This window comes from Aedes albopictus, chromosome 2 (genome assembly GCF_035046485.1).
Source record: "Aedes albopictus strain Foshan chromosome 2, AalbF5, whole genome shotgun sequence".
Taxonomy (NCBI): Eukaryota; Metazoa; Arthropoda; class Insecta; order Diptera; family Culicidae; genus Aedes; species Aedes albopictus.
The window spans coordinates 213,735,579-213,757,052 of record NC_085137.1 but is presented as its reverse complement, the minus strand read 5'-3'; the positions used below and the strand labels follow the sequence as shown (position 1 = coordinate 213,757,052).

General features: G+C 37.3%; 1 protein-coding gene across 1 annotated transcript in view; it reads left to right on the top strand.

Moving 5' to 3' along the window:
* Positions 1 to 315: 315 nt before the first annotated feature.
* LOC109420446 (UPF0047 protein YjbQ) overlaps positions 316 to 21,474 on the top strand; it is a 139,250-nt gene continuing 118,091 nt past the window's right edge. Inside the window, exons 1-2 of the mRNA XM_062851093.1 lie at positions 316 to 838; positions 9,397 to 10,506. The gene's annotated coding sequence lies outside the window, so the exon portion shown is untranslated. The remainder of the gene's footprint in view (positions 839 to 9,396; positions 10,507 to 21,474) is intronic.

The following is a 21,474-nucleotide window of genomic DNA, read 5'->3' as shown; positions in this document are numbered from 1 at the left end:
GCCGAAGACATCAACCTGATTTGATGCAATCGCGCACTTTTATTTACGTTTTCGCACTTATGAAGTCGCAGTTCGCAGTCCAGTGGTGAACTAAATGCGGTATATTACATTTTTTTCCTTCGCGTTTTCGAACTTAGAGCATGATTCTAACCAAAAATTAACTATTATAGCATTTGTCTTTATGGTACTTTGTCACTGCACCGGTAACTCCAACCCCAATGAAAAATAAATGATTGTCCTGCGTCGTGTTGACATTTCGGCTGTCTCTCTATCAGAATTCATCCGGAAAGTTCATTTTGGTTTCATTTCGGTCTCTCGAGTCAACTCAAATCAACGCGTGACGACGGATGCATCGGTAAACTGAAACCGCCGGACGGATCTTTTGCCACTTGAAAATAAAAGTAATTTTGGCTTGTGAAACACTATCGAACGTGCAGTTTCCATCGTGCTAATAACTGTTAGTTTCGTATTAAAAGTGGATTGTCGTGACACAGTTTTCTGAAGTTTAATACAGTGACGAAAAACTCAAGTGAAAAACAGCAACAAAACGCTCCCTTCTCGCGCGAGGCTTATCGAATTCGGTTCGGAGTGAGTGTTGCTGTTTCTCCGCCCCTTCGCTCGCAGCGGAAGAGAAACAGCTGAGAGAACTGCTGCGTTCCATCGCACAAAGTGGCCTCGTTTCGCGTTCCATCCCAATCCAACTTGTCCAACTCGGGGAGTCCGTCGCCGCGAGTGCTCATTCGATTCCGTCAGTGTGGCCCATGACTTTCGGGAGCGTAAATCCGTAGCAGAGTTTCTCGCCGTCTGCCTCGCGTGTGTCCTGATGGTGCTCTTCTAGGTAGTGGTGGTTCTGGGGCGATTTTGGAAGGAAGTGTGTTTCCTGAGGGTGGCCCAAAATTGACTAAATCTGGAGTTTGAAATCTCATACAGTCTTGGGATTTTTAGTGATTCTGTGACATTTGGAGCTCTTCAACCGGGTGCATTTCCTGCGGCCAAGAGTATTCAGTTTGTATGGAGAAAGTCGGCAAAAATGTATTAAGAAAAGTGTCAGCTTTGCGATTTGTATCATTGATGTTGCGAACAAAGAATGTTTTTCGTTTGTTAACGATTCTTGATTTTTGAACAACCTATGGAGACCGGAAGCTAAAAGCCAGTTTTAGGGGAAATCAGAAACAAAAAATGTATACATGGTCATACCTCGATATAACGTAACTACATTTTTATTTTCGTTACGTTATATCGAAGTAAACATTTTTTTCCAAATTTTGTTTTAAATGCATATTTTGAAATAAATAGCCCAGTTTATCTGATTTTTAATAAGCGGATTTTAAAAACAACCGGAGTAATTGCATATTTTCAGGTCGTTTCTGATGATAAATCACTGCTAGACAGGCAAACCGATCCCTAGCACGGACATAAAAATGCAGCCGTCTTGCATTAAAACTCCGAATCCAATACGATTTAATTTTAAAATCGTACAAAGCAAGATTCTCCTTCTTTTTACATCTGAAATTTGTCAAACGTTGTCTATTAGTGTGATTAAGTGAGAAATCACCCCAGTAGGTGGCACAGGGATGTGCAACATTTCATTTACTTCAGTGAAAAATGCAAAATGTACCATCCGATGATGCCTCCAGGAATTCCTCTTGGGATTTCTCTAGAATTAATCCGGAAGTTTACCCAGAAGTTCCTTATTGAGTTCCTCATGTAATACTTCCTGTGATTATGTAAGCAGTTTCTCCAGAGATTGAAACCTTACTGCATTTTTTTAGGAATCCCTGCTTGAATTTATTCAGGAATTCTCCTTGAGATGCCTTCAGTATTTTTCTAAAGGATTTGCTGATAATTCCCTCATGAGTTCTCCTGAGTTTTTTCCATAGATTCTCGATGTGACCCTTCTAGAAATTCTAACCAAGATTCCTCCAGTTATTCGTGCTATATTTTTTTCAGAAATTCCTGCTGGGACTTTACTTCGGATTTCTACAGAAATTGCATGAATTTTTTTAGGATTTTTTTCAAGGAATAACTTTGTGTATTGTGGTAGAAATTCCTCTGGGGATATCTCACGGAATTTATCCAAACATTCCTCCAGGAGTTTCATCAAGAATTAATTCAGGAATTACTTCACGGTTTCGTCCAGCGATTTGTCAAGAAATTCCTTCGGTGATTTATCAATGAACTTTAGAGTGTCCTTCCCGGGACATCCCGGGACAAGAATTCCCGGGATTCGAGTGATTTCGGGATTTCCCGAATCCCGGGATATCATTTCAGAAATCCCGACAATCCCGGGAATCCCGGGATGAAAACAATTTGTAGATAAAACTGCCAAATATCAAGGCAAAAACTTTATCTGGCCATTTTCACTTTCGAAATATGAGCGGTTTTCTCACACACCACCATCGGGCTTTGGACACTAGGTCATACTTGAAAAAAAAAATCAATCATTCATGAGAAACTTGGTATCATGATATGCATTTCATTCATCTTTTTCTATTTATTGGTTTATTCAGTAGCAGCAAGAACAAACTGGACATAGCCCACATACCATATTACATTGTTATCTGAGTATCTGAGGTATCTGAGACCAAACTTTTACTATATTATGTAAATAATTTGAATTTTTCAGAAGAGAATTAATGAATCTCAATAACAAGTACAAAAGTTTTAAAATTATGGAAAACCGCAATTGCAAAAAGAGTCCAACCTTTTGTATTGAAATATTCGGAAACTATGAGTTCAAAAGGTACTCTAAAGTTATATTGAAGTGCGATTTTTACGTTACATATCAACAATACAAACATCTTCCGTAGCGATATAATACAGATTATGATAATTATTTCTCTTAAACTATTAGATATCGGTAGAAAATTACTTGCAATAAATTAACTACTAAATAGTTGAAAACAGACTGTTCTTGGCGAACATAACGTTGATACTTTTATATGTATTTCGTTATTGACATTTGTACATCAAGTAGTAGTGCAGTACATTGTATAGACATTTTATAATACTTTTTGTGATGGATACAGAAATAACCATAACTTGAAAAATGAATATTTCAACTGCACAAAAGTTAAACAAATCAATTTTCTGGGTTTTATTGAAATTTAAAAAAAATCCCGGGATCCCGGGATTTCCCGGGATTAGCTAAGTATTTTGTCCCGAATCCCGGGACACGAAAATTGGCCGGGAAATGGACACTCTTGAACTTCTCTAGCGATTTTCTACGGGGCTTTCTCTAACACTAAGCGGACTTCCCTGTTAGTGACGTTCTCACTCCCAGTATCACATTATAATGAATTCACTTCTACTGCTGCCTACAGTCGGTTGAAGTTTAAAAGCTGTGTTCCAGTAGGGATGTTGTGTCACGAATAAGTAGAGGGTGTAATGGTTGTGCTTTGAAGAGCTAAATAACCTTTCTTATACAACGTTTATATCGAAAACTCTCATAAAACTGCGATATTATTTAGTCGTATAACGCTTAACTGGGAAGCAGGCTTGGTTCCAGGAGGGCTGTAATATTATATAGACTATTTTATAAATCACACTCATTATTCAAATAGAAAAAAGTTAGAATCAAAAAAAAGTTATGTTGTATCGAAGAATGACTTGCAATTCATAATTTGTAATTCATCAACAATACGATACTCTGTTGGCTATTTGGAAGAGAAGGCACATACAAAATTGATAATAGGTAACTAATTGTCAGAACTCATGAAAGAAAAATTATATGATTTTCTAATGATATTTTCAAAAAAAAAATCAACCTGGAAGTTTTTTTGGTAAAATTCATTAAAGGATATTCACTCTGAAGAATTTTCACGTCCGATTTACGTGAAAAGATGGGTAGTTTTCGTCCACCATATTTTTCACGTAGCCTTTGCCGGAATTTCAGGTAGCTGAGCATATTTGAGATTTGGCAATCGACGTGATGATTCAGGTAAATTCGACATGAATTTTACGCATCGTTTACGTGAAATGTGGGTGAGAGCTACTGGAATCTTAGGTAAATTTTACGTGAAACTATAGTTAGTTCTACATGAATTTCACGTTATTTATACATAATTTTTGAATCAAAATAGAGCAGCCGCACCAGCTTGCAACGTATTTAAAGAGACAAAAGTTTTAAAATCTTCACAAAATGCAATGAAAAAAGCATAGATTTTACCCTACCGTAATAATATCATTGCATTGTATAGGGATTTAAAAACTTGTCTCGTCAAATACGCTACAAGCTGGTACAAATATGCAACAATTAAAAACAATCTTCATCAGTCTTTTAAGTTGAATTAATAAATCAACATTTTTAACTGTATTACAACAGTATATTTTATTACTGATGCTCCAAGATTGGATGATTTTAAACAAACCCAAGGATTGTGACTCAAAATCTTCGTAGTCCAGCTTCTTAACACTCGCTGAACTGGTCCTTCGTCACCATCAGGGTACAAAACATCTATTCTAGCTTCTGAAACTATTGAAAAATGAAAAAGTCACTATTCATTACTGCTTATAGTCTTGAGCAACCAAATTACCTTTCAATACTTCCAGCAAATTTTTATTAGCCAGGAGTTTTTGCACCAACTTACTTCTCGGCGCCATATTGATTTTTTTTTTCACACCGGAAATTCACGTAACTTTCGTTTCGCGGAGACTTCCAAGTCGAAAGTACACTAACACAAACGCATTAAAACGATTTACGTGAAGATACGGTGGATTTGACCAAACAGGGTTTTGCATACGACATAATTATCGAGTGAAGGTTACCAATGTCACGTAACTTTTGAGGTTTTCAGAATAAGGATGAGCTACGTGATATTTCACGTAAATCGGACGTGAACATTATTTAGAGTGTTGGAAGGTAAAATTTAATGTACCGTCAAATGGGGTAACTTGCAACACTTTTCGACTTTGAAGCAATATAATTGAAAATCTAAACATTTGAAACATCCTGTGAAGCATCGTGTACGCTAATTACCCCGAGTAGAATACTATGCAGCACTTGGTTTACCAAAATACGTTGCCACCTAATCAGGAGGTGCGAAATACATGCTTGTTGCAAGTTTCCCCATCTGTGGGGTAACTTGCAACATAGGACATGAAGCCAACTTAGCTACCATTAAACAGCACTAACATTCTAGTATATAGTCGTATTGTAAATTTTTGATGTTATGCATGAAACATACCATGAAAAGATGTACACTAACCAATTGACATATAATTTTTCATGAAAGGATTGATAGTTATTGCAAGCGAGAGTATATCGTTTAGCAACAGGTCTCACGTCCCTCAAACACAAAATATATATATGATTCTCGTGACTTAGCACTCATTACAAAATGTCAACAATGATTATTGTCATTTCTTGAAAAGGTAGAGTGAGTAGTTTTCAGTTTGAAGTGGTGTTTGGCAATTTCAGCTAAATTAACATGATTGAAACACACCTATTCTACTTTGTAAATGTCAAATTCGCTAATTTGGGTATTAAACTGAAATAATTTACTCCGTCCATTCAGAATTGATGTTGGTGATTGCTTTACAGCGTTCATAAACAAAAATTGAACTTTAAACATGATGAAACATGAATGAAACTTCAAAATGTGGTATTTCCTAAAAATGTTTGAAGGTCACGTGCAATAAAATGTTAAAAAATGAATTGTCATTTGAAAATAACCGCGTTACGTAATCAAAAAATCTGCATCAACATGTCTAAAGGGTCTAACTCGTTTTGTAAACAAACATTGTTTCTGTCGCTGTAGGGTCTATCTCGATCCACACACGCATTTGGGAGCGGTTATCAGGAAGATCTATCTTCGCTCTTTCTGATAACCGCCCCCAGATGCGTGATTGGATCGAGATAGACCCTACAGCAACAGAAACAATGTTTGTTTACAAAACGAGTTAGACCCTTTAGACATGTTAATGCCGAAATGATCCATTTCGGTTATTTCTGTCAAATATATCGTGAAATGAGTCGGGGCCCATATAGCCGAGGCGGTAAACGCACGGGTATTCAGCATGACCATGCTGAGGGTGACGGGTTCGATTCCCGGTCGGTCCAGGATCTTTTCGTAAAGGAAATTTCCTTGACTTCCTTGGGCATAGAGTATATTCGTGCCTGCCACACGATATACGCATGCAAAATGGTCATTGGCAGAGGAAGCTCTCAGTTAATAACTGTGGAAGTGCTCATAGAACACTAAGCTGAGAAGCAGGCTTTGTCCCAATGAGGACGTTATGCCAAGAAGAGAGAGAGAGATATCGTGAAATGAAGATAATAATAGAAGGTTTCGTCAAATTCAACTGTTGCAAGTTACCCCACAGTGGTTGTCAAATATAATAATGATTTTTGCATTACTTAGTCGATAAGTTTATCAAACTTTTATCGTTTAGCTAAGCTTACTATTAGGTACCCTAACTGCAAGCAAGGTCATCAGACTTATCGCACTTGCCATAAGGGAGAGGTCAAGCATGATTTTCATACTTGTTTTAATGGCATAAAATGAGCAATCCGTTTTAACAGTGTAGCTAAACCATAAACAAAGAAACAAATCTAATTTTTATACTAAAACGATCTTTGATACACATAATCTCTATAACCGAAATAGTAGGGCATACTAGTTTTCTTTATTATTGGAAAATGCTTCACATTTAGTGTATGTCATCGTGTTGCAAGTTACACCGCTGTTGCAAGTAACCCCGTTTGACGGTACTATTTCTCAGAAGAAAATCCTGGAGAAATTGCTGGACTAAAATAAAAAAAAACTTTTTAACTTTTAATGAGTGTAATCAGTTTTGTACCTTTTAATTCCGCCCTAATTGCTTATCCTTTGACTACTTTAGAAACCGTGTCAATAATATCGTCTGAAACTACACCCGATTATTTTTTGCACGGGTACTAATCATGCCTACATATGTGTACAAAATGTCATGACATCGATTCAAAATTGACTGAGTTATTGCAAAAACCCGAATCGGGTGTATTCGCAGCGAACTTCTTTGAATTTTGAATTTCATAAGTACCGTAAACCGGGGTCAAATTCATCAGCGGGATGCAATTGATCATTCGAGACTAAAGCAGAAGTCTGTAGAAGGAATTCCTTCACGTCGTTACGGTCATAAACTTCTTACCTCACCCAGTTCATGACAATCTAGAGATGAGTGTAGATTGTTCAGAAAAAAAAGTTATTGATGCTTTATTTTAATAGAGGGTTTTCATTGTTTCTTACATTCAACTATGTTCAACCGTTTGTACTGAACAATCAATTATAGTACCTATAAACTTTCCTTGTTGGAGTTTTTGTGAAACTTTGATTATGAAGTAGCTGTTTTAAACATGAATCAGTTTCATAACTTTTATTTTTCGAAAAAAAGTAATTTAAATGAATTGAATTTGTCTTTATTAACTTTAAAAGGGATACCTGGGGTCCATTGGACCCCAGGCTCCTTTCAGAGTTCTTCTTTGATGGAACACACTCAGCGAGGTGACGAAACTGAGGCCATGAAGGTATCCCTTTTAGGGTTAAAGAGACTTTCAGCACATAAGTAATTTAATGTGCTATATAGAACATGCGTACCTTCAGGCGATTAGTAATTTCAAAATTTATTTTACCTATTGAAATCTCACATGAAAGTATTTCTAAGTTCATAGAATAATTCCATGAGAAATATAGTATATTTATACAGTACCATTCAAAAGTTTTGATGAAATCTCAGGAGGCATTCTTGAATAAAAAATACCCAAAAAACATACAATTCAAGCATAATTTTTCAAATCGACGTATCTAACTTTTTCACTGATCTGAGTAAATTCATGATCAATGTTGACGACCATTTCACTAAAATAGTTTTTTATAAAAAGACTTTTCATAAGTTTTTTCGTGCTTAACATCACCAGGGATATAGCACGCACTAGGTAAGAAACAAAACCTACTCATTCCATATCATTTCCACAATGAATTTTGACAAAAATACACATACACTGGGTTGGTTCGAGATACGTCATGCCAGATACGTCGCTTTTGTATGACGCTTTTGATTTTGGCTAGATACGCCGTTTGGTTTTCTCATATATCAAAACGGTGTATCTATCAGTAAATTTGTAAACATCAAAATAGTTAGATACGTCGTTTCGAAAAATATGCTTAGTTAAACAAATTAAGCAATAAATCATCAAACAGTGATGTGGATTCTTCAATTTGCTTTATGAATCATGCATGCAGCAGTAAACCCGGATTTGTTTACATTTTCGAGTTACGTCGGATTGAAAAGTTATGCTTGAATTGACAAAATCACGGACAAAGTTCAAAAATGTGTATTATTTCTACAAGTCCTCCTCTCCTCTCTCTCTCTCCTCTTCTTGGCGTTACGTCCTCACTGGGACAAAGCCTGCTTCTCAGCTTAGTGTTCTATGAGCACTTCCACAGTTATTAACTGAGAGCTTCCTCTGCCAATGACTATTTTGCATGCGTATATCGTGTGGCAGGCACGAAGATACTCTATGCCCAAGGAAGTCAAGGAAGTTTCCTTTACGAAAAGATCCTGGACCGACCGGGAATCGAACCCGCCACCCTCAGCATGGTCATGCTGAATACCCGTGCGTTTACCGCCTCGGCTATATGGGCCCTATTTCTACAAGTATAAGTGCTGAATGCTCTAACCAACCAACCTAAAATTTGAACACTAAATTTTATTTTAGAGCGATTTTAAAGTTCCATATAATTATTTATGTAATTATTTATTTCCTAAAATCTGGAAATATCAGGGAAATTTGTTTCATAAACTATAACCCTGACGAAGAAACACTATCTATGCATCTATATAATTTGTAGAGTACCAAAACTTTCTACAGCAATTTTCAGTAGAATCACTACAATAATCTACGGAAGTTTATAAATAGCTCTATATTTTCGAAGGGAAGAAGTTCCTATTGTACTTTCTGTGAGTCTTGTTAGAGTTCATTTAACGTTTCTGGAGGAATCATGGATTAGATCCCTAACTATATTTCGTAAGTTATCATCAAAAACCAGTTATGCAAAAGGTCAAATTTTCAGAAAATGAAAAATAGGGGAGCTTACGTATTTTCGGTCGTTTTGTTCTCTTCGTCATGTAAGTTTTTTAAACCTGTTGAACTCAATGTTGGCTTCAAATCATTTTCAACCAAGCTGTACTAAACGACAAAGTTTCAGGAAATTTTCCGGAGAGAACAAACCTACCGATAATACTCCAAGTCACCCTACTAAGTGCAATGTAATAACTCAACTACATCAATCTATGGTTCTATGGTTGTACAAAATGGTAACTGGTCGTAATTCTGAACGATGAAATACGAAATTCATTTATTTTGATCAGGACCAACCTGCAAAGCTGACACATTTTTCTCTTTTTCCATACAAGCTCTTGGGCCACCCTAGTGCTCCAGAGCAGCAGTGGCCATCAGCCAGCGCTCGACTCCGGAGGAGTGTGAGAGAAAAATTACATAAAACACGACCGAACTCTGCTGTGATGTGCTCTGCTGTGCTGTGGCTACTCGTGCTCGTTGTCGCGCCGTGGTCGTCACATCAGTCGGAAATTTGTGTGGCCCATCAGCATTATTTTTGCGCTAGTCGAAGCTCAACCAACTGATGGAAAATAAGGATAAAAAAGTGATGCCGTCGCAGTAAGCCCTTTTTTCGGGTGAAGAACAACGGAAGAAAAGAAGTCTGGAAAACCGCAGAGCCTGCTGCTTTTGGTGCGCGATCGATAAGCAGAGTGTGTCGGCAGGCAAGGATAGTGAGTGAGATCCAGAAGAACCCTTCAGTGTTAGGAATATAGATTTTCCCACACGTCGTTCGTCGGCCACCGCTGCTGTCGTGTGTCCAGATCGTCGCACGGTAGACGTGTGAGTAGGTGGAGTAGGCGCCCAAGGACCTCACCACAGCTCCTCTATTAGAACCCAAGTAGCCAGGAGCAGAAGAAGAAGCAGCAAAGGAAAAATGTTGGACTCCTGATACCCGATTTTCAAACGCGCGGCCCCTTTCGCTCTCTTGTTGTTCTTGTTCTTGTTCTCGCCGTGTTGTTCCGCACCTGAATCTCTGTGCCGTGCCGTTCCGTGCCGTGGTGTGTTGTGTGTGAAAAAGGGAGCAGCCAGCGCCGCCCCGCGAGACCTCGGTCAGAGAAAGAGCCCCAACATAGCAGGCCGTGTGTATGTGCGCGCTAGAAAGGAGCAGTGCTTTCGTGTCGAGAAGTGCCTACTTCGATGCCCCTGTGAACTGATGATGTGAAGGAATTTTTCCTAAGCACAGAAGAAAAAATCCCTTTCCCGATCCTGGTCAGCACAGTGTGAAGCTGCAAATGCAGCTGACAGTCGCGTAATCGTTTTTGTATCCTAGGAAAAGGAAGGAATCATTCGTGGTAGACAATAGAAGGGAGTGCAAGGCTCCGCAAGGATAGCACAGGTTAAGCAGCACGGCACAGCAGGCAAGTGGGGGAGCAAAACCTTCTTCTCTTTGAGTGTGCGAGTGAAACGTGAGTAAGGACATTCCGGAAGGGGACCGTTCATAAACCACGTAGTTTGAATTTTGGAACTCCCAATATCCTAAATGTGTTGATTTGCTAACCCGATCGAAAAGCGTGTGTGATGAAATCATTTTTATTGTTTTGCTGTTTCGACAATTCATCTTAATATGCCGTGTAGAAATTAACTAACAGACTTAAGGTAGAATGAATCGTTAGATATGGAAAAACCTTTGATAATCATGTTTAGTTGCACCGTGAGCGGCAAGCCACTTTTTGATGATTTGGTCACTATTTTCAATCAAGCTGGACCACTTCAAAAAGGGTCCTATTTTGGGTACTTTCCACTAGGTAATTCAGTATACCAATTGAGTTGATTTATTGTACACAGTGAGATATGTTCCAGGATAAGATTCAAGATCTTCCTGCTGAAGATTCCAACAGGGATTTTATATGCAGAATTTCAGGAACCACATCGTTTGATTATTTCATAAAGGCCCTTTGGGATTCCTTTTGAGTTTCTCGATAGGATTTTCTTCAGAAACTCCAATTGAAGATTCCCCCTTGTATTTCTTCCAGAGATTCCTTCAAGAAGCCTTTCTGGAGATCCTTCCAGGAAATACTTTTGGAGATTATTGTAGATACTCTATCAGTAGATTCCGCAATTCCATCTGGGGATACTTCCATGAATTACTCTTTGGAATTCCTCCAAAGATTCCTATGATTCCTCCTTGACCATCTTTCTGGAAATTCGATCTGTCGATTATTCCAGAAATACCAACTTGGATTCCTGCTAGGGATACCTCAAAGACTTTTCGTCTGTTTCCGTCTGAGATTCCAACATGGATGGCTTGTGTGGATTCGTCCAGGTTCCTTTTTATGGATTTCTTCTAGTGATTTCCCCAGGAAATTCTTTAGAAGCATCTTTGGGGATTCTTACAGTAGCTTATTTCGGGACCCAGAAATCCAATCTAGATACTACGAACGTAGTGCACGCTCAGCGAGGGTTAAACATTTAACTAAATGTAAATGCACTTATTACAATTTCCCGAAAAACAAGACAATATTTTTTTACAATGTATGACTCACGCAAGGAACTCCTGGAGAAATTCTAAAAAAAAAAACTTCTACAGGATTTCCAGAAGAAACTTCTTAAGGAAACCCCTGGAGGATTCTCAGGAAATCCGGAATAATTTCTGGAAGATTGATGTAAGTAAGGGACATCAGGAAGAAACATCTGGGGGATTTTCAGAAAAAAAACTACTGAAGTATTTGCAGAGGGTACTCCAGGAAGATTTTTAAAGAGAATTTCTGGAGGATTCCCAAAAGGAACCCAAGAAGTATGCATTCCAAGGAAAAAAAATCTTGGAGGATTCCCAGTACCCAAGAGCTCCTGGAGGATCCCTCAAAGAAACTTTTGAGGAAAACGCAATAAAATTCTTGGGAAAAAAGAGGCAATCCATCAAAAGCTGTTGGAAGCATTGATGATCGAAGTTCTTAAAAGACCTCCTGCACGAATTACAAAAAAAAACATCTGCAAGAATCCTAGAAGGAACTCCTGAAAAAAATCTTGGACGAGTATTATAAAGACTTTCTGCCCTTGGCTGGTTCGTCTCTTAAGTCCCAGAAGAATTTCCTAAAAGAAATCCTGAAGGAACACTTTGAAGAATCCAACGAACTCGTGAAGAATATTAAATAAAGTTTTTGCAGAAATTACAGAAAATAATCTAGGTAAAATTCCTGTATGAATTTCTAAATAAACCCTCCCAGGAACTCCTGGAGGAGTTCCATAAGGAACATCTTGGAATCTTAAAAGCAACTCTCAAAGGAAATTCAATTTTTTTTTGGGAAAAACCCAGCATGAGTTTCTCAATGACTACCGATTTCTGTTGAAAGCATTGATAGAAACACCAAACGGAGTTTAAGAGAGGAGTTCTGGGTCTATCCATGAAAGAACTCTTGAAGAAATCTCAGAAGGATTACTTCTGGGAAAATCCCAGAAAAAATCCTAGGAATCAAAAACCGAGAAACTCCATTTTTTATATGTTCACAATTTATGCGTCCCACAAGGAATTTCTGGAGGATTTCTTAAAAAAAAAAAAACTTCTACCAGATTTTCAGAAGAAACTTCTGTAAGATCCCTATAGAGGTAACACCTGGAGGGTTTCCAGAAGGAATTTCTGCAGTATTTGCTGAAATAACACCTGGAAGATTTTTATAAGCAACGTCAGGAGCACTCTCAGAAGGAACTTCAGAAAGAATTTCAGAAGAAATCAGTAAAGGATATCAAGAAGGTATTTCTGGAGGGTTTTTAGGAAAAAAAATCCTGGAAGATTCTTAGAACGAGCTCTTATAGTATTCCCAGAAGGAACCCTCGAAGTATTCTAAGAATCGAGTTCTGCAAAATTTCAACAGGAAACACTTTGAAGATTCTCAGAAGAAAACCCTAGAGATTTCCAGAAAGAACATCCTGGAGGATACCTTAAAAACTCATAGAGGAAACGCAGTAAAAATCCTGGGGGAGACGAGAGAGAATCAACCAATAGTTATTGGAAGCATTCAAGATCGAAATTCTAGAAGGACCTCCTGCACGAATACAAAAAAAAAACTTCTGCAAGAATTCTAGAAGCTCCTCCTGAAAAAAATATTGGACTAGTCCCAGAAAAAATTCCTAAAAGAAACTCTTTGAAGAGTTCTAGAAGAAACAGTTGATGAAATTCTTGAAAAACTGGGGAATCCCAGACTGAATTTCAGGAAGAACCCCAGAAGGAACTCGGGATGAATATTAATTAGATTTTATGGAAGAATTTCAGAAAATAATCTTGGAAGAGTTCCTATGGGAAATTCTAAAGATACCCTTCCTGGAACTCGTGCACGAGATTCAAAAGGAACACCTTGGAATATTAACAGCAACTCTTAGAGGAATTTCATAAATATATTTTTGGTAAAACCCAGAATGAATTTCTTATTTAAATTTCAGATAAAATATAAGAAAAAACATCTGGGTCTATCCCTGTATGAACTTCTGAACGAACTTTTTAGTCTGGATACTTCTGAGACTTATGGATAAATCCCAGAAGTAAGAAACTCTTTCTTTAAAAACTTCTGTTCGAATTATAAGAGATAACCAAGCGGAATGGTACGAAATAATCTATCCCGGAAATATACTTGAATGAGTCCCAGAAGGAACCCCTTGGAGAAACATAACAGTAGTTCTGGGGAGATTTAATAGGTTATATGGAACACATCCTTGAGATTTCCCAAAGGTATCCCAGAAGAAACTTCTAAAGGAATGTCAGGGGGAATCTCAAAAGATACTCATAGGGGAGTTCCTACTGGGTTACTACTCATATTGTGGTTCCTACTGTCCCGGTCGTTAATAACGTCCAAAAGTTTGGAAGTGTCATTGGACTTCGTGGCGTATCTGCATGTTCGAACGTTATGCCACGGAAAAAATGCGCCATGAAGTCCTGGGACGTTATGGCCTCGGACGTTATGATACTGCGCCCTATAAGCGATGTCAAAGAACAATTAAGTTCGATACATAATTGTAGTTTGGGAATGTATTTTCTTGTAAAGATATAAGTTTAGTTTTAAATGTTGTAAAATATTTGATCAAAGAAAATATTCCTGAAAATCGCGTGTTGACAAAAACGGAACACACCTGTATTTTTATCTGTAAAAAAACTCAGGGAAATCTGGTGGCACTCACGACATTTTAATAGGCTCCTAAGGGCCTATCTCAATTTTTACATGAATCGCTCACTCAAGCATTGGTATTTACTCATTTTTCATGTATAGATATCAGGTAAAGCTCATAAAATCTATTGAGATCAGAATAGCATGCTTCTTCGTGTTATACAACAAAATCGGGAAAATATTTGTCAACTTTGGAGCCTTTTTAATTGAAGAATATGCTTCAGTGTGCGCATCTTTGAGTCCGATGTTTGACAAAGCTCCTGAAAAAATGATATTTAAGCGAATTTCTGATGAAATTACGATATCTAAAACATTTTGATAAAGTTCTATTCAATTACTAGAATGAATGGTAGAAAGAATTATTGCTGCATTGTATTTTGGGAACTATGCGAACTACTGTGGGACATTTCTTGGATAAAATGGTGTCTGGTTAAGTTGTTGAAGGATTCATCGAGTTACTAAGAAATGAAGAGAACTTTTTAAATGCATTTTCAAGGGAATGAATTTCCTTGATTTGGTTATTCTGGTGGAGAAGGAAAACAGTAAATGTATTATTATTTCTAGAAGAATTTCACCAGAACATTCCAGACAATATCCTTGGAAGAATTTCTGGAACAATTCGCGGTGGAGTTCGCAGTGTCATCTTTGGAAGTACTCGCGGAAAACATCTCTGAAGATTTGCTGAAGAAATATACCATAAATAATAGTCAGTTATATATCTGAGGGAATTTCTAGAACTTTGCTTAGGAGTCTTGAAAGGATTTTCCAGAAGAAAAAAAATGGGGAAATATCTGGAGGAATTTTTGGAGAAAATTGCTGGAAGATTTCCTAGAGAAGGGGCTGATAAACTATAAACAAATCTTAGAATAATATTCTGAAAAATCCTTCGAGGAATTTCTGGAGGTGTCATCGGAGAAGATGATATTTAAGGGGAATTTTTCGGACAATATCTGAATAAATTCTTAGAGGAACTTCTGGAGAATTCTTCTAAGAAATATCTGGAGGGTTCATTAGAAGAAAATTAGTATAAATGTCTGAAGGAAAAATGTTAGAAATTGTAATTTTCAGTGGAAACCTGCAATAAACTTCTGGAAGGGTACTTTTCGAAAAATTCTCGTTTTCCTTAACAACTTCTCGTAGGAGTTCCTTGAGTATTTCTGGAGAAATTTATGGTGGATTTGTTGAATGAATTCTGAAGAAATTTTCACAATGTTTTGAAGGCATCCTCGCACACATTTTTAGAGGAATCCTCAAATAAGTTTGTTGAGGAATGTTTGGAAGATTTTCCTGGTAAATTAATGGAGAATCCTTGATAGCACCTTCGAAGGAATTTCTGAAGGAAATTTTAGAGAAATCCCCTGACAAATTCTTGAAGAAGTTTAAAAATCATGTCCTCGGAGAAACTTCTGAAGGAATCATTGAAAAAAATCTGAGGGAATCTTCGTAGAAATTTCTATAGGAAATTTAAAGAATTTTTAGTTTAATTTCTGGAAATGTCGTCGTCGTCGGAGAACTTCCAAAGCAGAATATTTCAGAGGAATCCCCGAAAGGCCTCTAAATGACGAAGACATTTTTTGAAAAAAAAATTGTCGATAATTTGTCAAGGACCTTTGAAAATTTTCAGAATGTATTTTTGGAGACTTTTCAAAAGAATCTTTGGACAACTTCTCAGTGAACTAGGATTCTCGGTGAAATTTCTGAAGAAACCGTTTTAAGGATCCTTGAAATTTTAGACATTGCAGGATTCTTTGAAGGGACGTACATATGATGGATATTTAGTAAAAATTGCAGGGCTGTTACACGTGGCTCGGATTTTGCGTTTTTAGCGGTTTTTGCGTTTCGCGCGGATTTCGCGCGTTTTTGCTAATTTCGGCGCGGATTTTGCGGAAATAGTTTTCAAATGCACTTATATTAAATATTTAGACATCAGGCTCAACACAATCAGTAAAAAGTAATGAACATTTTCAAATTAGAGCTATGGGACTGGGCTTTCTTGGTGATACAGAAAGCTGTTCTTTTTATGGAATTTGTAAAAAGACGCCTACCGGAAATTTTGAAGAAACATTTGGTTGATTGTTGTAGTCACATTTAATAGAATCTCGTAAAGAAAATCATAGGTTTTGTAGACGGTATGTGTCGTGAGAAATCAATCTGATTGGTTTTCTGACACAGTATGTCGTGAAAATTCAGATATTCTTGAAAAAAAAAAAAATACAGGTAGGACGTCCTGAAGATTTTAATGATTGCATTCTTAGAAAATTCCACGGAAAATAGTTTTGAAAAATTCTAGCGATTTTTTTCAACATGCAGGACTTTTTTCATTCATTATGGATGAGTTTAACGGAGTTCACGAAATTCCTGAATCAGTTTGTGAAATTTACGTTGAATCGATTTTTTTGCTAAATTTCTGATAGAATTAGCCTAAAAATACGTGAACTTCTGTTGTAAAATTTCTTTTTGATTTCCAGTCGGAGCACTCATTTTGGGGAGTTGCGGGAACAGTTATTAAAGGGTTTCTTGGTAGATTTTTTTGAGATTTTTTTTTCCAGAATACTTAAAGAAATCGTTGAAGCTTTCGGAATCCTAACTTGCAAAAATCTTCGCTGAACTTCTAGACAGTTTTTTTTTAAGTGCTTCCTTTTTATAAATATGTCTTTTAGAAGTAAAGTTTATTGGTGATTTATTCAATGAATTCCACTAGTATTACTCTATGTGTATCTTTATAAAATAAGTTTTGTAGAAAGTAATCCATGACATTCTCAGGAAGTATCTCAAAATTTTCTTTCAATTCTCTCGAACGATCTTGTAGTATTTACTACAGATTTTATTTTAGGATTTCTACCATAACGTTGGCTATAAACTGTTTCAAAAGATCCGCCAAGAATGCTCCTTTTCCGGAATCCTTGAGAACAGGAAAACCTATTTTCGTAAAATAGCAGATACACTGATTGATGAACAATCAAAGAACTATCGATTCAAAACTTTTTATTCCAATAAAAATATAGCTAGCCTGTTTGCAACATTTTTCAATTCTTGTTTGATATATAAGTTGTCATCTAAAGTCATAGATTAATAATAGTTAAACATTATTTTTTCATTAGAAATGCTCTTCATGTTTATAAGCTTCAGTCATCAAAACCATATGTTTTTGTACTGGCGCGGATTTGATGACCTCGGCGCGGATTTCAAATAGCTGGGTGCGGATTTTGCGGTTTCCAAGTCGAAACTTTTGTAACAGCCCTGAAATTGTCTATAAAATCCTTTTATAAATTTCTGCAGGTATTTGGGAATTTATGCTGCATTTTTTCAAAGTATTCTCTGGATTGGAATCTCCTCCTCTCCTCTTCTTGGCGTAACGTCCTCACTGGGACAAAGCCTGCTTCTCAGCTTAGTGTTCAATGAGCACTTCCACAGTTTTTAACTGAGAGCTTCCTCTGCCAATGACCATTTTGCATGTGTATATCGTGTGGCAGGCACGAAGATACTCTATGCCCAAGGAAGTCAAGGAAATTTCCTTTACGAAAAGATCCTGGACCGACCGGGAATCGAACCCGTCACCCTCAGCATGGTCATGCTGAATACCCGTGCGTTTACCGCCTCGGCTATATGGGCCCTAATGGATTGGAATCTATAAACACAAAAAAAAAAAAAACGATTTCGGTAGTGGTTTATTAAAATTTTAATCGCTGAGCGTTCGGTAAATATTTTTATCGAAAAACAAACGAAGCTTCTGTGAAATGTTATCGTTTGTTTGACAAATCTTCAACTGATTTTTTTCGGAGATAATTTTTGCCTAATGCTCAGCGGTTGAGATTTCAGTTTACCTTAACCAATATCGATGATTTTTGTAGCTGACCTCGTTATAATTTCAACATGATTGTGCGAAATTGTAGTCCTTCTCTTGTCAGTCAGAACTAAAGAGGACTTTTGAGAGCTATAGTTTAAGCGCCGAATACTGTCAAAAAGTAAAGGTTGTAATGATTGAGAGCGTTACTATAACATATACCATGCGAATTTATTCTAACTAAATGGACAATGCTTTACTATGAATAATGGGAATACTATTGCAATTCAACAATGTTAATCGTATCGCGATTCATTTATATCGATACTGGAAGTGGTTTTCGTAAAACTTCCTAATTTAAGCCAATAACATTGAGATTTACATCGTGTCCAATAAGTTTTCATACAAAATACAAATTTATAAAATATAATTTTATTTCACATCTGTGTTTAATATTTTTATAATAGATGCATGTATTGAAGGGTCACATAATACTGATTCAATCAAGCATATGAGTAACTCTCGCTGAGACCGTCCTACTATTTACACCATGTCTTTAAAAATGTTTAAGGTGGCGATTTTCTGAAAGTCCCCCCCAAAAAAGTAAGAAAAATGCATTTTGTTAATCAATTTGATGAACCCCCCGTAAGTTAGAGCCACAACCATTTTTGCGGACCTCTCGATTTTGATCAATTGTTGGCTCATTTTAACCGTTATAATTAAAAAGTTTCTCCAAAAACCACCTCATAACAAAATGTTGTTGAAAAGAGGTAAGATAGAGCTACCATTTACAGTTATAAAAAGTTGGTTCAGCCATATTGATTTTGGCCGCCATCTTAGATTTTTATACCAAAACTTTTTTTTCACCATGTTGGCAACCACCGATTTTCAAAATTTTTGCGTCAATTGAAAGCGGGGACATTTTCACATAATATATCAAAAATTTAGAGATGTATCTTTTTTCTATCAAAAGTTATCTGCACTTTTGTGAATCCACGGTTCGTGGCTGTCAATCTCCAGTCTCGGTCACGTCCAACGCTCGCCAGATCTCTTTTCACATGATCCGCCCACTTTGCTCCAGGTATTTGTGTACCGTTCGGATCTCTTTCAAACACTTGTTTTGCAGTGGTGTTGTCCGGCATTCTCACGACATGCCCTGCCCATCGTTTCCTTCCAGCTTTCGTCACTTCCCGTGTGCTAGGTTCGCCGTAGAGTTCAGCGAGCTCGGGGATCATCCTTCACCGTTACACACCGTTCCCCTGCAAGATATCAAAGATGGTCCTAAGCACCTGACTTTAGAACACTTCGAGTGCATGTCCTCTTCGTGCATAGTCCAGATCTCGTGCGCGTAGAGAACAATGGATTCCCTTGTACAAGTCATGAGAAATTCCTCTATTAATTTTGATTCATAAATACTCCAGGATCCTCCAGACAAGAAATCATCCAAGAGTTCTTCCACAAGTTTTTTTTTCTGGCATTCGTCCGGAATTTTGAATTCCTCTGGTAATTCGTCCAGGAATTTCAGCAGTATTTTCATGGACCACTCCGGGGATTCCTCTAAGAAATGCATCAGAAATTATTTAAGATATATTATCGTCGCACCACCAAATCGAAGTCGTCGCTAGAAGCACATGCGAAGTTGCAGCTGCGAAGTAAATTTGAATCTATTTTTTCTGTTGCGCATCATTAAGCTAATTAAGAGCTACAATATGCACTAATCCAAATTGAGTTGCGACATTTCTAAGTAGGTTAACAATCAATTTTCGCATCGCCGGTCACTTCGGATTTCAAGCAAAATCATAATATCTCCAGGAACATTTGCAAAGATTCCACCAGATATTGGCCTAGATATTTTTCCAGAAACTCATTCAGATTTTTTTTTCAGGAACTCGTCTTGCAATTTCCTCTTTTCTTCTAGAGATTTCCACGCAAGATTAGTGAAGACAAGTATCGGACAAAAAAGACACAACACAAAGGTCAAAAAAGGTGCAGCAATTATTGTATGACCCAACTAGTACGGATAACGGCGTAATCTTTCAATTCGCCAATAATCAATTGTTATGAATCCAAAATCATGGCTGTCTGGAAGTGGCTCTTCAACAGCAGTGTTGGTAAAAACTCAAATTCTCAAATCTCATGGTTGAGTTGTTTCACGCACGGTTACAGAAGTTACACAGATTTGTGTACTACTAGATCAGCCTCACCGCTGTGTCAAATGTACACAGATACTTTTCCGGCTCCAGCGCGGGCATGAAAACAAAATTAACAATTATTTTTGCATTGATCGATTCCTGATAATGCATGTCATCGTTCAGAGAAAATTAGTTATGAACTTTGCTCCCATACCAGCGCTAGAGCCAGAAAAGTGACTGTGTACATTTGACACAGGGGTGGAGGCTGATCTAGTAATACACAAATCTGTGTACATTGTACACAAGCCTGTGTACATTGTACACAAGCCTGTGTTGTTTCATTTTAGGGTGCGCGCGATTCTTGACTCACCAAAATCACCGCTGAAAAAAATCATGCATGAGTTGACTCATAATTTCACTCATTGCTTTATTTCTTGGTGTTCTTAATGTTTAAATCTAAGTTTTTAGGATTATATGATAGAACAACAGCAAATCTAGCGTACAACAACATTGAATGCCGTTCAAGTCGATTTGGATTCGTTTTACAAGCGAACGAGATTTCGGTGCTTGACTCGTGAGAGCGAGATTTTTCTTGAAATTCTCGCGCGTGAGAAAACGATTCAGAATCGCGCGCGAGTTTGCTCACGCAGGAGCGGTTCATGAGTGTGCTTTGAGTGTGAGTTTACCAACACTGTTCAACAGTAATACAATATTCACCAAATCGGAGTTTCTCATCGAGAACTGCAATACGAATCTCGAAACTCGAAGTTGGCACAAATCTATGTTGCACTAGGTGGACTGTCGCACAAAATTCAAATTGCAACATTGTCATTATTGTTGTACAAGGTTACTCGATCAATTCCTACAGGGATTGGTTTGGAGATGCATCCAGGAGTTCCCGCAGAATTTCCTCTAAAGCTCTGCAGTTATTCTCAGGATACCCTTTCAGACATTCCTCGAAGGGCTTGTACCGGAATCCCCCATGAATTTATGATGGAGATCTAGCACAAGGTAACGGGCTGAGGAATTGCAGAAAATTTAGTAGGAAAAAAATAGAGTAGAAGAAATCTTAATATGAGTAAACTTGACACCTGAGTACTGAACTGTAATAGCTTTGACAAATTTTATTTTTCTGTTCTTCTCAAGCGGTAATTTTCTGTTCTTTTTGTTGGTCTATAAGCTATACAGCTTAAATATATCCTAAATGAATTACCAAATTATGGGGACCCACATTAGGGTTTTTTTTAATTATGTTTATTTTATAAGAATATGACTACAGATAGCGTTTTTTTTAAGTTGAAAGTGCCTTAGGTCATAACGAGTTCAAGTGTGTTTTTTTTTTTAATCATCACTTGATGTTCTGTT